Source organism: Lactuca serriola, chromosome 4, assembly GCF_051521515.1.
Source record: "Lactuca serriola cultivar US96UC23 chromosome 4, Lser_US96UC23_V15, whole genome shotgun sequence".
NCBI classification, from domain to species: Eukaryota; Viridiplantae; Streptophyta; class Magnoliopsida; order Asterales; family Asteraceae; genus Lactuca; species Lactuca serriola.
The window spans coordinates 239,410,057-239,424,307 of record NC_136411.1 but is presented as its reverse complement, the minus strand read 5'-3'; the positions used below and the strand labels follow the sequence as shown (position 1 = coordinate 239,424,307).

The 14,251-nt window shown below is 32.3% G+C and overlaps 1 pseudogene across 1 annotated transcript; it reads left to right on the top strand.

Moving 5' to 3' along the window:
• Positions 1-2,659: 2,659 nt before the first annotated feature.
• Positions 2,660-5,143, top strand: LOC145099252 (LRR receptor-like serine/threonine-protein kinase FEI 1; annotated as a pseudogene). Its single transcript, XR_013704606.1, has 9 exons — positions 2,660-2,668; positions 2,891-2,961; positions 3,066-3,137; positions 3,224-3,312; positions 3,664-3,796; positions 3,910-4,448; positions 4,541-4,609; positions 4,699-4,827; positions 4,924-5,143. The product of XR_013704606.1 is annotated as an LRR receptor-like serine/threonine-protein kinase FEI 1 (transcript).
• The last annotated feature ends 9,108 nt before the right edge of the window (positions 5,144-14,251 follow it).

The window sequence follows — 14,251 nt, the reverse complement described above, 5'->3', positions numbered from 1 at the left end:
ATGTCGAACACCTAGCGAGCGATCACTAAATTTACCAAACACCTAACTGACACTAGAAGTATGAAACTAATAAGATAAACCAAACAAACTAAGATCTTGAATCAAATTATAATTCAAATTCCAAGAATATCTCTATAGATTTTGTGAATAACTTCATTTATGCATAATAACATAGCTTGGATTGTAGATTTATTAACATTGAAATTGTTAACAGCCAAAAATGAGTCAATGGAATCTTTTATTACCTGATGAGAAGAATCATTCCTCAACTAAGAATCATGAGAAGAAGTAGCAGTTGAAGGATTGGCAAAAACATGATTCAATATCAGAATATGAATAAAAACGTTTAAAATCAAAATGACAGTGAATCAAAATCGATTTTTAGGGTTTTATTGGGGGTTTTGGAAGATCGGTGCAAAGTAGAATCAGAATGAGAAGAAATCTCATAGATGAATACATCAACTCATAATCACATACATATTATAAAATCGACAATTAAAATATTTTAACTCAAAATCATCCACAAATATAAAATCAAGAAGAAATTATAGTATTATAGTCACCTGGATTAACTCTTGATGCAAAATATGAATCCGATTCTGTAGAATGATCCATTTGTTGTAAAACTAAGCTTCGATTTCATTTGATTCAGGAATGTTGATGCTCGAGAACTTGATCCGATTTTAGAATCAAAATAACAATGTTGAAATTCCGAATCAAAACGAAGTAGAAAATGTTGATGATCAAGATTGAATCAGACGAATTTTGTTGTTCGTATCGAGGTTACTTAGGGTTTTGCAGATCAGAATGAAGAAGATTGAAGAGGATATAAAAAGTTTTTACGACCTGAATGAAATAAACAGTAAAATCCCCTTACTGCCCCTCCGGACCCTTATTCTAATCCTCAAGTTCCATTTAATTGCAAAAATGCCACCGTCTTCTTGTGCTTCCTTATTGTATAATCTGATTTTATTTTAGGAGCAAAACTAGTCAAACTGCAAAAAGAATTGCATAATTTTAGGCCATTGTTATGTGTTATATGTGTTAGATGATAGTACTTGCTGTGAATTGATGTTACAATTGATGGAATTTGATTAAATTTGAGGTAATTTTGGTTCAAATTGCTATGAATACAATTTGGGTGCCGCAGAAGAAGGTGCCACTTCCTGAAAGGCATCACAAAACCTCTTTTAGTGACTTTCTTTTAATTTTCCGTTTAATTTTTTGGTGAAGCAAAAAAAGCTATACCTGATTAGTTATTTTTCAACCATCACACATAAGGAGTTCTTTACGGATGATTTTGGTTTTTATATCCTTTTTCTTGTTTAGTTGATTGATGATATTCACCAAAGTACTAATGGGGGGTGATTCTTCCACAGACAAATTTTTATTCATCCACTTATAATTATACTTATTGACAATTATACCCTCATTAAATAATTCTTTCATTATAATTGTACCTTTTTTTGTTACCAAACCTGCGTCCACTCACCTCTCTCTGTCTCTTCCCTAACTGTATTGAGGCTCTGAACTCATGGCTTGGTCAGACCCTGTTGCAGTGTTGCTGGGTAATTTAGGTGGTTGTTAGGGCGAATTTGGGTTAGTTGGACAATATTACCCTCAGGAAATAAATCTATGAGTTGCAAAGGTTGATATAGCACTAGTGCTGTTTGGATCTTGGAAGCTTGGTTTTGCTTGAAAGTCTTTCACAGAAATCAATTATCTTTACAAAACAAATATCTTTCTTTCATTCCAATGGAATGGAGTCAATAAGTCATTCCATTCCTTCTCCAATTCCATCCTATAAAACAGTAAAAAGGACAAATTTTCACCTACCTTCTTATCAATACATTAAACAAGAGTACAACTCTTTCATTGGACAAAAGAGACGAAAGTACCCCTGCAACAGCTCTAGAAATGTTTTTCTTTCTTTGCTCAAGGGTTACTACTTTCTCATTTACCACACGTCCAATCATGATTGGTTTGTATTCTTTGCATTCAAGAACAATTTTTGCCATTGACATGCATTGAATCAGAAACTGATCAAATGACATTATCTCTGGTTCAAGATCTGTTATTTTATTTAAGCAGAAATCCATGACTAGTGGGAGGACATTTTGGTCACCAAAAGAATACGCATGCCTTGTCTGAATTGCAGTTAAAATCTTCATCACTTTCGTGCAAGCCCTTTTTATAAATTCAAAAAGTTTCAAATGGTGTTCCCCAAAAGATGAATCTGTGAAATAAGATTATAGGATCAAAAGTTATGGAATTTTGTTTCCTAAATGGAACTAGTGGGAGGGCATTTTGGTCAAAATGATAGTGAATGATACTCACAGTATGGAAGGAGAGACTGGATTGCTTTTAACAGCAAAGGACAGACCTCCTTGACTGGCCGAACTTCCTACAAGTTATTGTTAAGTTAAATAAATTCCTAGAGGGAACATGTGAAAAGACGATAATACCCTTTGTACCTGTAAAGATTTTTCATCGCTTGGAAACCCTGAAACTATCAACCGAGGGATTATCTTTGAGCACAGAACCATCTTTCACATGTTAAATAAAGTTCATCTTGATGATTTTCAGAAGCATTTGAGTTTGTGATTTGAGTAAGAGAAGAGAAGCCATTTAGTATGGTCTTCGTATCAGTTTGCCACAGATGCCAGCTGTACTAAAAAAATTGGGATGTTATCTGCTAAAACAAAATTAATGTAAAAATAAAGATGTTCAAATGATGCAGAATAATTACTTAAGTGGGTTTATTCCTACTGAAATAGGAAATCTTTTGAATCTTCAAACATTGTAAGTTACTTAAATATTGTCCATAGTAAATAAATTTTTTTCTTCTTCTTAAAAGTTAAAACTAGGGTTTGTTTGTGTATGATGCAAGGATGTTTCTAGCAACTCTTTGAGTGGAAAAATTCCCACATCACTTGGGAATTTGAGGAGCCTTTTGAATTTGTAAGTATATGCTTATCTTCATTCGTCATTCTTCAGTCCCTTTTGACTTTTTCTAAAACTTTTTTGTATGTTGACTTTTGTGTTGACTCTGTTATATCATGAAGCAATGTCTCCAACAATTTTCTAGCAGGGCCAATTCCATCTAATGGTGTTCTTGACCAATTTGGAACTGCCTCGTGAGTTTTGACTCTCATTTCTTGCTTATATAATTGTGTATACACATTATAGGAGAAAATTGTAATTGTTTGTTGCTTATTTGCAGTTTTCTTGGAAACCATGGCTTGTGTGGGAAGCATATTAATCAGTTATGTAAAGATGATGATGGAAGTTCAACAGGCTCACAGCCTACAGGTTTTCTTTATAACTTTTTAATTTCAGTCAAACTATGTTTAGTTGACTTTAATTAACCCAACTACCCTTTACCTTAAATTCCAAATTTATAAACAGTCTTGTATCTTTCTTCTAATCTACTGCCTAAAGTTTCATCCAAATATTGAAGATAACTGTTTCTGTACATTTTCATAAAAACTCTACTAAAATTACTTCTTAATCTACAAAATATTACATAAAAGTTTCTTATTGCGTAAACTGATATCTCTATGTTATCTACTACACTATTACATTCATTTTCCTTGTTTAAATCAATAGATTACTTACCATTTTATGTTTTAGAATTAATAAATGTACATTTTATAAAAACAGGAAGCCAGAATGTAAAGAAAAACTCTGGGAGGCATTGCTTCTTGTTGCACTTATGTGTTTCTAGGGTTGTTTTCTTTACAAAAAAAACTCGGTAAAAATGATGCCAAAGGTCTTGCAGTAGATGTTGGTGGAGGTGAATTTCATTTCTATTTCTATTTCTAATAACAATTAAAGATCATATCATATACTTCCATTTCTTGAATCCACCCTTAAATTTCTATCTTTTTTTTTTTATTTGTTCTTCAGGTGCATCGATTGTGATGTTTCATGGAGACTTACCATACCCTTCAAAAGATATTATAAAAAAGCTGGAAACTTTAAACGAATAACATGTAACTGGAGCTGGAGGATTTGGAACTATCAATGGATGATGGAATTGGAAACGTATTTGCATTAAAAGAATAGTAAAATTAAACGAAGGATTTGATCGATTCATTGAAAGAGAGCTTGAAATTCTTGGAAGCATTAAACACAGATATCTAGTAAATCTAAGAGGCTATTGCAACTCTCCAACTTCAAAATTGTTAATATATGATTACTTATCTGGTGGTAAGAAATTAAAAATCAACATTACAAACACCTTTTTCTTCAATTTCCATTTTCTTGAAAAAATGTTTTTTCTTTTTGCAAAAAAATCTGAGCTTTTAGGTTGGGATGCTCGACTTAATGCTGTGATTATGGGAGCTACAAAAGGGTTTCTGATTTTGGTCTTGCAAAACTCTTGGAAGATGAAGAATCTCATATCACAACAATTGTAGCTGGAACTTTTGGCTATCTTGCTCCAGGTATTACTTTTTTTTCTTACTAAGTAAAGAAATAAATGAATGAAATTACTATTTTGTTTTGTTTTGGTTTTTTTTTTTTTTTTTTTTTGTAGAGTATATGCAGAGTGGTAGAGCAACAGAGAAGACAGTTTATCGAGAAAGACCTTAATATTGTCGGATGGGTAAATGACTTTTTACCCTTGTAGTTTCAAACTGTCGGGTTTTATTTTTCTGTCTAAATACATGTGAAATGACAATTTTACCCTTGCAGTTGAATTATATAATAACAGAAGATCGACAACGAGAAATCATCAACAAATGCGTGAGGAAATGGATGCCAAAGCTGCAGCAATAGATGTATGCAGCCTTGCAAAATATGATGGGAAATTGAAAATTAGAGGTAATATGATGTTAACCATTAGTATTTGATGTTTTTGAATGACTTGTTAGCGTTTTGTATTTGATGTATTTGATTGTTTTAAATAATGTTTTATAGGAATGAGAACCAAAGATGATTGGATGAACATGAAATGAAGATAGCAACTAAAATGTTATTTTGAAGTTATGTTATGTGAAAACTCATTTCCCGATGCTTATTTTGAAGGTTAAACTTTTTTTTTTCTATTTGTACCTCTTTTGCATACTTTGGATTTCTTGGTGTTAAAATGTTCTCAACTATTGGAGTTTGATGTTATGTGGACAATTTTGTTTTTGGATCTTTTTTGAATGATACTTTGGTAAACTTTGATCGTTTTGGTATTGTAGTGTTTGGTTGTATCATTATTTGATGTTTTTTAGCATAATAATTTGATGATTGTAGTATTTTTTTCTTTTAGAATCATAATAAAAAAAATGATATTACAAGTTCGCGACGGATTAGTGACAAAAAAATTTTAATGCATGAATTTTGCGAGGGATTAGCTACGGAAAAAAATCATGTCTAAAGCTTGTGATGGATCAGCGACGGAAAAAAAAATTAATGTATGAATTTTGCAAAGGATTAGCTACGGAAAAAAATCATGTCTAACGTTTGCGACAGATCAGCGACGGAAAAAAAAAATTAGTATATGAAATTTGCAAGGGATTAGCTACGGAAAAAAAAACAGATCATGGAAATTTGTGACAAAATAGCGACGGAATGACTTTAACAAATTTTGTCGCTAATGCCCTGAGTAAATGTATTGAGTGACATTTAGCGACGGATATTCTGTCGCTAAATTTGTCGCAAGAAAAAACGGATCCGTCACTAAAACCCTCGCTGAGTTATTTGCCACGTTATAATTACCTATGGAGTCAATCCGTCGCTGATCCATCGCAAACAACATTTAGTGACGGAATAGCGACGGATTCTTCCGTCTCTAAAAGCCATGTTTCTAGTAGTGTGTACATCATTGCTCATATGTTCTTTGTACCTTCGGGATTTTGACCTGAGCAGTTTTTAAGATGGTATCATATCATTTCCTTTCATGGTTTGACTCACTACTAGAAAACTTGTAATCTAATACGGTTGAAACTATATATATATATATATATATATATATATATATATATATATATATATATATATATATATATATATATATAGTACATAGGTTGAAGGCGTGCTAATAGAAGGGTGTATTAGATTACATTGCCTAATAGAGTACAACTATTTAACCGTAGTCTATATGAATCCCATCTACTTTTTACAACCATCGCATAAAAATCATCTAATACACCATATATACACATCCAATACACCATACACAACCGTACTTGATGTCTCACATCCCCCAATTCTTCCACCCATTCCTCCAATCCATTACTGATTGCATTCCAAACCATTATGGCTTTACATTCCAGCCTTATTCATCACCTAATTACAAACCCTATTAGATTCTTCCAATCCTACCAAACCTAATCAATATTAAAAGGAAGATATATATTAAATAGGACAACTTCAAATGAAATTATAACATTTTAATTTAAAAATATATAACCAGTTATAACATTCTATTTTCAAGGTTTGCTTATTAAGATAATTTACTTTGGAAAAACCCACTATAGCATTGTACTTTGAAAAACATAAGCAATTTTAATAATGTACACTAACTTTTTTGTATTAAGGCATTAAAAAAAATCTATCCAATAATATCATTGTACTTTCCATTTTTTCCTCGTTTAACCTTGTATATAAATAAATGCAACCTAGCATAATAGAACAACTAACCACTAACCAAGCGACATCACTTCAATGTCACATTTGTCTTTTTCCCTTTGTGGACAATCTATTGTACGCCTACAAAAACATTAACACTCGTAATATTACTTGAAGCATTATGAAATAAAAAAGGAAAAAATAATTTTTTTCATTTTTTTAAACATCTAAATGAAAAATAAAAAAGAAAACAAAACAAGTATGAAGAAGGGATTTTAAATTATTTCCTATATGGCATTGTATTTTGAAAAGTTTATGGGACAAATTATTGTTTTCAACATGGAAATTCGGGTCATATTGTTGATTTGTGTGGGACCCACTTAAGGTGTGACTTGTAGATCTTGCCGGTCTAGAGCATTGGCCTCGTGCTTGAGCTATTCATAATGAAATAAGATTATTAAAAAGGGTTTTGATTAAAAGTTTCATTTTAGAAGAATGTTGTAATTTCATGGAGTTTTTAAAGTACAGTCTATAATTAGGTAGAATTTTGAAAGAAAGATGCTATAATTGGTAGATTTTTGGATTACCTGTTTATCAAGGTCATATAATTTTGCATCAAGTTCGGAAAAAACCATATGAGCCTGAAAGAAAGAATAGTTTTTTAGATAAAAAGAATAGCCTTTTATAGAAACAAAAGTTTGAATTGGTAAAGATACTTACAACTTCATGTAACATAGTCTTTTTAATTCTTTGCTATTTTCTAAAACCCTTAAGGTCATCGGTTCGAAGATGCAAAGATAACTCCTAACATTTATTCTGAAATAAAAAATGAAAAAAATCATAAGATAAAATAGTATGAAACTGATTTCCCACACGTCATTTATGCTTTTTTAATAAACAAAAAGAGACCACAATAAGATATAAAATTATTGATTATAAAAAAAATGTTTATAAAACTATACAATACCTTATTCATGACAGCTGCAATTCCTCGATCTACAGCAAGTGTGTGCATTAGTCTTAGCGTTTCTGAAGGTAGGGGATTTAACTATAAAACACATAGAAATTATATAATCATGTCAATTTTCATTAAAACTAAATGAAAGTACATGATGAATGCATAAATCATTAAATACCTTGATTCCTGGAAGACTTATGATATAGGTAACTCAAGTGCTTAATTAATTATAGTGAGGAGACTCACCTTGCACTATTGAAGCTCTGGCTAGAACTAGCTGAGTACGGACGATGTTCCGTATCTCATTATTAGCAGAGTATGTTTCTTAGGACAAGGATACAGTAGAGTATGTTTCTTTATGTGTTAGCATGTTATATGATTGTATGTGTTTAGCTGGCGGGGCCCGGAGACAGGCGGGGCCTAAGAGAGACAGATCTATATACCGAGCGGGGCTCGATGCCAGGCGGGGCCTAATGTCGGGCAAGGCCCGATACCGGAGTATTAAATTAATGGTTTGACAATTATGGTTTTAGTATTAAATTAAAAACGAATTTTTTGGTCATGATTTTTAGGATGTTACACAGTTACAACAAGTTAGTTCATTTCTTATGTACACAAAATAAGAAGTTGCCAATATGTGAACACGGATAAGCGGTAGTTACCCTCCGAAGTCATTTTCCCTTTGAGTTACCGGTTAAAACATGTATTAGCCGGTAATATTGGTGTAATTTAAACATTTAAAACAAGTTAGTTGCTTTATTATGTACAAAAAAGAAGAAGTTGCTAATATGTGAACACGGATAAGAGGTAGTTACCCTCCTAAGTCATTTTCCCATTTCAAATTGAGCTGTATTAGATCTATGTTTTAACTGTATTAGATTTCAAGCTGATAACATTAGTAAGTCCCCGTATTCAATTACAATTCTTACTGTATTAGCCATATTATATGTCATTAACATTAGCTATTTATAATATGGATTTTTGTTACAACCGTATTAGATGTAGTGTACTACATTAGCTATTTTCCAGTAGTGACTTTTCATTGCAATTGGTAATGTCTAAATGACAGATGTGGCAAAGCCCATCATGCTTGGACTCCTTTGGGGAGCATTTGTAAAGAGCTCCCGGGTTTCAAGTACTGATACGATCTGGTTAGGGATGTTCTTTTCGACATATTTAGGAGTGCTGGGATTTCTGCCAAGAAAAAAGCCCCTGAACTTTCTGACTGATCCATTGGAAGGAAGATCAACACTTAGACCAGCTGATGTTTTAGTATTTGGATGGGCTGGAGGAAAACATGCATGCATGGATCTAACAGGTTTTCCCCTCTTGTGGGCTTGGGGAGTGGAGTTTTCACTGTGGGGCAAACTGCTTTAAAAGCTGCATCAAGCAAGGTGGCAAAACATGAGAAAGCATGCATGAAAAATTAACACACGTTTATAACCTTTGCATTTGATGCTTTCGGTTTCCTTGCGCCAGAAGCTGTGGAGCTACTCAATAGAGTCCAACGGGTCATACATAGTAATGTTATGACTCCAAGATCTATAGATGTTGTTTTTAAAAGAATTAGTTTTGTCATCCTAAAAGGGGTTGCGGCACAGCTTGTTGCTCGTTTACCCGCAACGTCTATGTAAATCTTTCTTAAGAATCACGATTTAATCTCCAAAAAAACGTATTTATGTGTTATTAACATTTATGGTTTTGCACATTTTAATATTTTACTATCGTTATCAATTCGACTGCAATTCACCTAAAAGTTGTAAAAATCAGGTCATTATTTATTAGATTTATCATCTTTTCAAATTATAAAAACAAATGGAACTAGGGTAAAATCATATTTTTCTATTATGATTACAGACATCAACTTGGAGATAAGTCAAACAGGGCATAAGTGGGACATCAAATAGTCCGAAGGCAATGAGGTTTGTATGTAGTGACACAGTTTCATGTAATTACATTGTTCTTGAAAATATAAACTTAAGGAGAAGTGTTGTAACACCCGACTTTTTAACATAAAGTATACCAAACATTTTTGGTTTTTATTTATAAAATAACTGGGTGCAAATTTGTATTAACTAGTTAGGAACAAGAAGTTACCATTAAGGATCGCACACCAATGAGTACGCAAGGATCCGAGCCGGGTGTCACCCTCTCAACTATAAGTTAAACATCTTAAATAATTTCACTTGAACCTAAAAGACACAAATTAAAAACCGTAAGATATAAAGCTTAGTGAGAATCTTATACATTACACACTTATAAATTTAATTAAATTAAAATAATCATACAAAATACTCAAACCTCAAAGTGCTTTCGGTCTAGCGAACTCATTCAGAGAAACCTCTCTTCACTTAGTAACTTGTCATATTTATAACATTACAGTTCACATACTCAACCACTTACTTGCTCAATTATTGTCACAATTTTCATTTATAATTTTAGATGCTGGTTATTAGATTCAACAACTCAATTATATATATATATATATATATATATATATATATATATATATATATATATATATACATCTTAATAACACGTATAAATGTATCGCAAATGATACCATTGTAACTCGTATAAATGTATCGCAAATGGTACCTCTTTAACTCATATAAATGTACCGCAAATGATACATCTTAAACTCGTATAAATGTATTGCAAATGGTACATCTTTAACTTGTATAAATGTATTGCCTATGTAGTTATAGAGGTCCAAAATCAAATATCGGTCACGGGCCGATATTCGATATATAGGTTATCATGGTGGGATATCGGTATTTTTATATTATATTATATATATATATATATATATATATATATATATATATATATATATATATATATATATACTGTGAGGACTAATTTTAAAGTGAGGACTCGTGAGGACACCTTAAAAAATTGAAAAAAAATCTAAAAAAATACAAATTATAAAATCGAGCATAGATCTATGTCTGGGAAAAAAATTACATCATTAAAAATGATTTATGATGCAATTTTTTTTATTTTGCATCATTATGATTCATGATTCAATTTTAATGATCCGATTTTTTTCTCGTATATAGATCTATGCATGATTTAATGATTTGTATATTTTTTTATATATTTTTTAAATTTTTTAAAGGTGTCTTCCCGAGTCTGTATTTTAAAATGATTTTTCACCTGATTCTCTCTCTCTCTCTCTCTCTCTCTATATATATATATATATATATATATATATATATATATATATATATATGGGAAAAGGGAATATACATTACAGCCCCACCTAAGCTTAGGTACTAAACCTCTTGAAAATACATTGTTTTACTATATAAAGATTACGGTTAATGGATTCACGATTAATACTTCAAGATGCAAATTCAAGATCAACACAATAGGGTTTAGGGTTTAGAGTTTAGGGTTTAGGGTTTAGGTTTATGTTTAGGGTTTAGGGTTTAGGGTTAAGGTTTAGGGTTCAGGTTTAGGGTTTAGGGTTTAGTGTTTAGATTTAGGGTTTAGGGTTTAGCTTTAGTGTTTAGGGTTTAAATTTAGGGTTTAGGTTTAGGTTTAGGGTTTAGTAATGTTAACTTGGATGAAGCAATAAACGATAATTGAGGAAAGAAAACGGAGATGATAAAACGATAATGAAAGAAAGAAATGTTATGGAGAATGATATATTTACCAAGTGAAACCAAATCGGGTATATTTAGCATGTTAAAACGACATATTTTAGAGGTTTAGTACCTAAGCTTAGGTGGGGCTGTAATGTATATTCCCTATCCCCTACATATATATATATATATATATATATATATATATATATATATATATATCGTAAGCAGTGGTTGTCAATCACATAAAAACTCCACCATATATCTACACTTTAATAATAAATGAAGTGATATAATAAAAATTTTAGCTATAACCTTTATTTCACCGCTATCCCATCGATATTTGCCAAATATCAATTAGTTAGCGATAAAAAATCGGTCAATATCGCCGATATTTGCGGTACCGTTATTTTTCCAACTACCGATAACCGCTATCCCATCGCTATTGACTACACAATATATCGCAAATGATATTTCTTTAACTCATATAAATGTATCACAAATGATACCTCTTTAACTCGTATAAATGTATCGCGAATGATACCTCTTAACAACTCAATTTCAATCATACTCACTAGGGATGAAAATCAGAACTGGGTACCCGCTTTTCGAACCGGAACCGCCTTAAGCGGTTCCGATTCCGGTTCTCATTTTTTCGGAACCGCTACCTGCTGGGTACCCGCCGAAACCGGTTTATATAAATATATATATATATATATATATATATATATATATATATATATATATATATAGATATATGTGTTAGACTGGTTTAGAATATATTGGTCTGATTTTGTCCGTCTTTGGTCCGAATTGATTTGATTTCGATCGAACTAAATTGCGGTTTATCGACAAAAGTTAACAAAGTTAATGTAACCAGGTTACCCGCTCCCGGAATCAGAACCGCCGATTCTAAGACTTGTTCCAAACATTTAAGAACTGCCTAAAGGGGTTCCGGTTCCGGTTCCGGTTCTAACTTTCTAGGAACCGCCGGTTCTGGTTTTGGTTCTCGACAAACGAGGCAGGTACCCGCCTATGCTCATCGCTAATACTCATGATACATATTATAAATTTTAGTAAGAATGACTCATTTATATAGGGAAAATGACACATTAACCCTATAATGTTTTGCATATTTGCCCATTCAGTCGTTTAAGTAATTTCTATGCTTTTTAGATCAACAAAGTTCTATTTGTCGGGTCAATTTGGTCCTTTTGGACAAAATGAAGGGGTAACCCGGTTACCCCTTTGCCACATCGACATTGTTCCATTACATTGACTTTGAAAAAATCAAAAAATTCCTCCTTCTCTCTCATTTGTTTCTCACTCTGTTTGTCGTTCTTCCCCATTTACTGATACAAGAACGCAACAACAAGACGTGAACTTTGACATTCAACAAATTAGACTTTGAACATCAATTCAAATCTTTTTGATTCATTTATAATAATCACGATGACTCAGTATCACTCCAACTACCAAAATCTACAAATCAATTTTGACTTTTCTTTCTTTGACCGTCCAAACCGTTTACCGACTGAGAAATCAAACTTGATGATGGATTTTAATGTCCCGGAAGACGATGATCTTTTCGAGATGTATGAAATATTTTCGTCGGATTTGGAGCTGAACTGAGCATCACCACCTGGGACGTCAAAGAGTTCCGATCCTTTCATAATATACTTATGGTCGTACGCCGGGTAAATAAAATCATTCTCTGGTAAATCGTGTCAGACAAATCCGTTTTTATAACTCCTAGACCACAAAAATTAAATCAATTCAATTCAATTTCTCTGTTCATGAATCATTATAGTGATTACAATTTGAAATCAGAACTATTACTAACCTTTTAGAAGACAAGGAGTACAACACAACCATTCTTTTCCACGAAGAGAACTAATCGATTGCATCTAAAATTTCAAAACAAACTTCAATAACTAAAATACATATTGTTCACTGTGTTGAAAAATTAAAGTTTACATCGTAGATAAACACCTTCAGATGATAATATAGGAACCTCAACGAAATGAGGATGTTCGAGGTGTCCGTTACGAGTGAGGTAGTAAACAACAAGCACCTTACGATGTTTGTTGTGAGGAGGAGGAGGTTCGATCCAGAATTTTGTGCTTTCAGGGCTGTGTTGATCAGTTGTGTGGTGGTGTTTCTGTTTCCACTTGTTAGACATGGTGTTTTTGTTTCTGTTCCCCCCTTTGGTTTTGGTTTGTTAATCCTTAAACTCTAACCTAATACGACATGCTTTCTCCAAAAGTCTCGATTAGAAGTTGGTATAGATAAATAAAAGAAGAAGTTGGGTGGAGAAAAGCACAAGCGGGGTGAAGTAGTTGAGTGGGTTTATTTGGAATTTTTTTTACTAAAAAATTCATTGCATCAACTGTTGACTAGATAGTCATCAAAAATAAATGGTTACGTGTCACATTTAACCAGTTGTATCAGGTGGTGATCAAATGAACATGTCAATAATTATTTTGTTCCTTTGTAAAGCATGGGAAATACTTAAGTGATTAAATGGGCAAATGTGCAAAACATCGTATGGCTCATGTGTTATTTTCCCATTTATATACATACTAATTTAAAAGTCTTTGATGAACATGACTTGCTTCCTATTGGTTGATTTTTTTTTCTATTTTACTTTTTGATAAGACAAAATTGCAAGAATGGTCCTTGTGGTATGTCAAAACTAGCACCTTTGGTTCAAAATGAGTTTGGTTCGCAAGGATGGTCCAATAGTTTCGTTTTGTTGCGAGTTTGGTCCAATTTCTTATGAACTTTTTTATAATGACGAATTTGCCCTTATATTTTATTTTTCCATTTTTATTTTATTATCAATAATTAAAAATAAAACAAAAATAAAATACCCTCTCTCTCTCTCTCCATCGTATTCCCCCCATATTTTTTTTTCTTTTTACCCAAGGACAGTTCATCTTCTTCATCCCTTCCCTGCCTATCTGATATGTCTTCTTCGACAAGTTCAAAGAAATCAGTTCAAAACAATTTCAAAATCAAACATGTTGCAACCTCTCAATGACCTATGTGAGAATACAATCGCTAGAAAACACATCTTTTCTCTTGCCTGACCCACCCGCTTGACCCTCAACATCACCTAGTATATATGGCCATCATC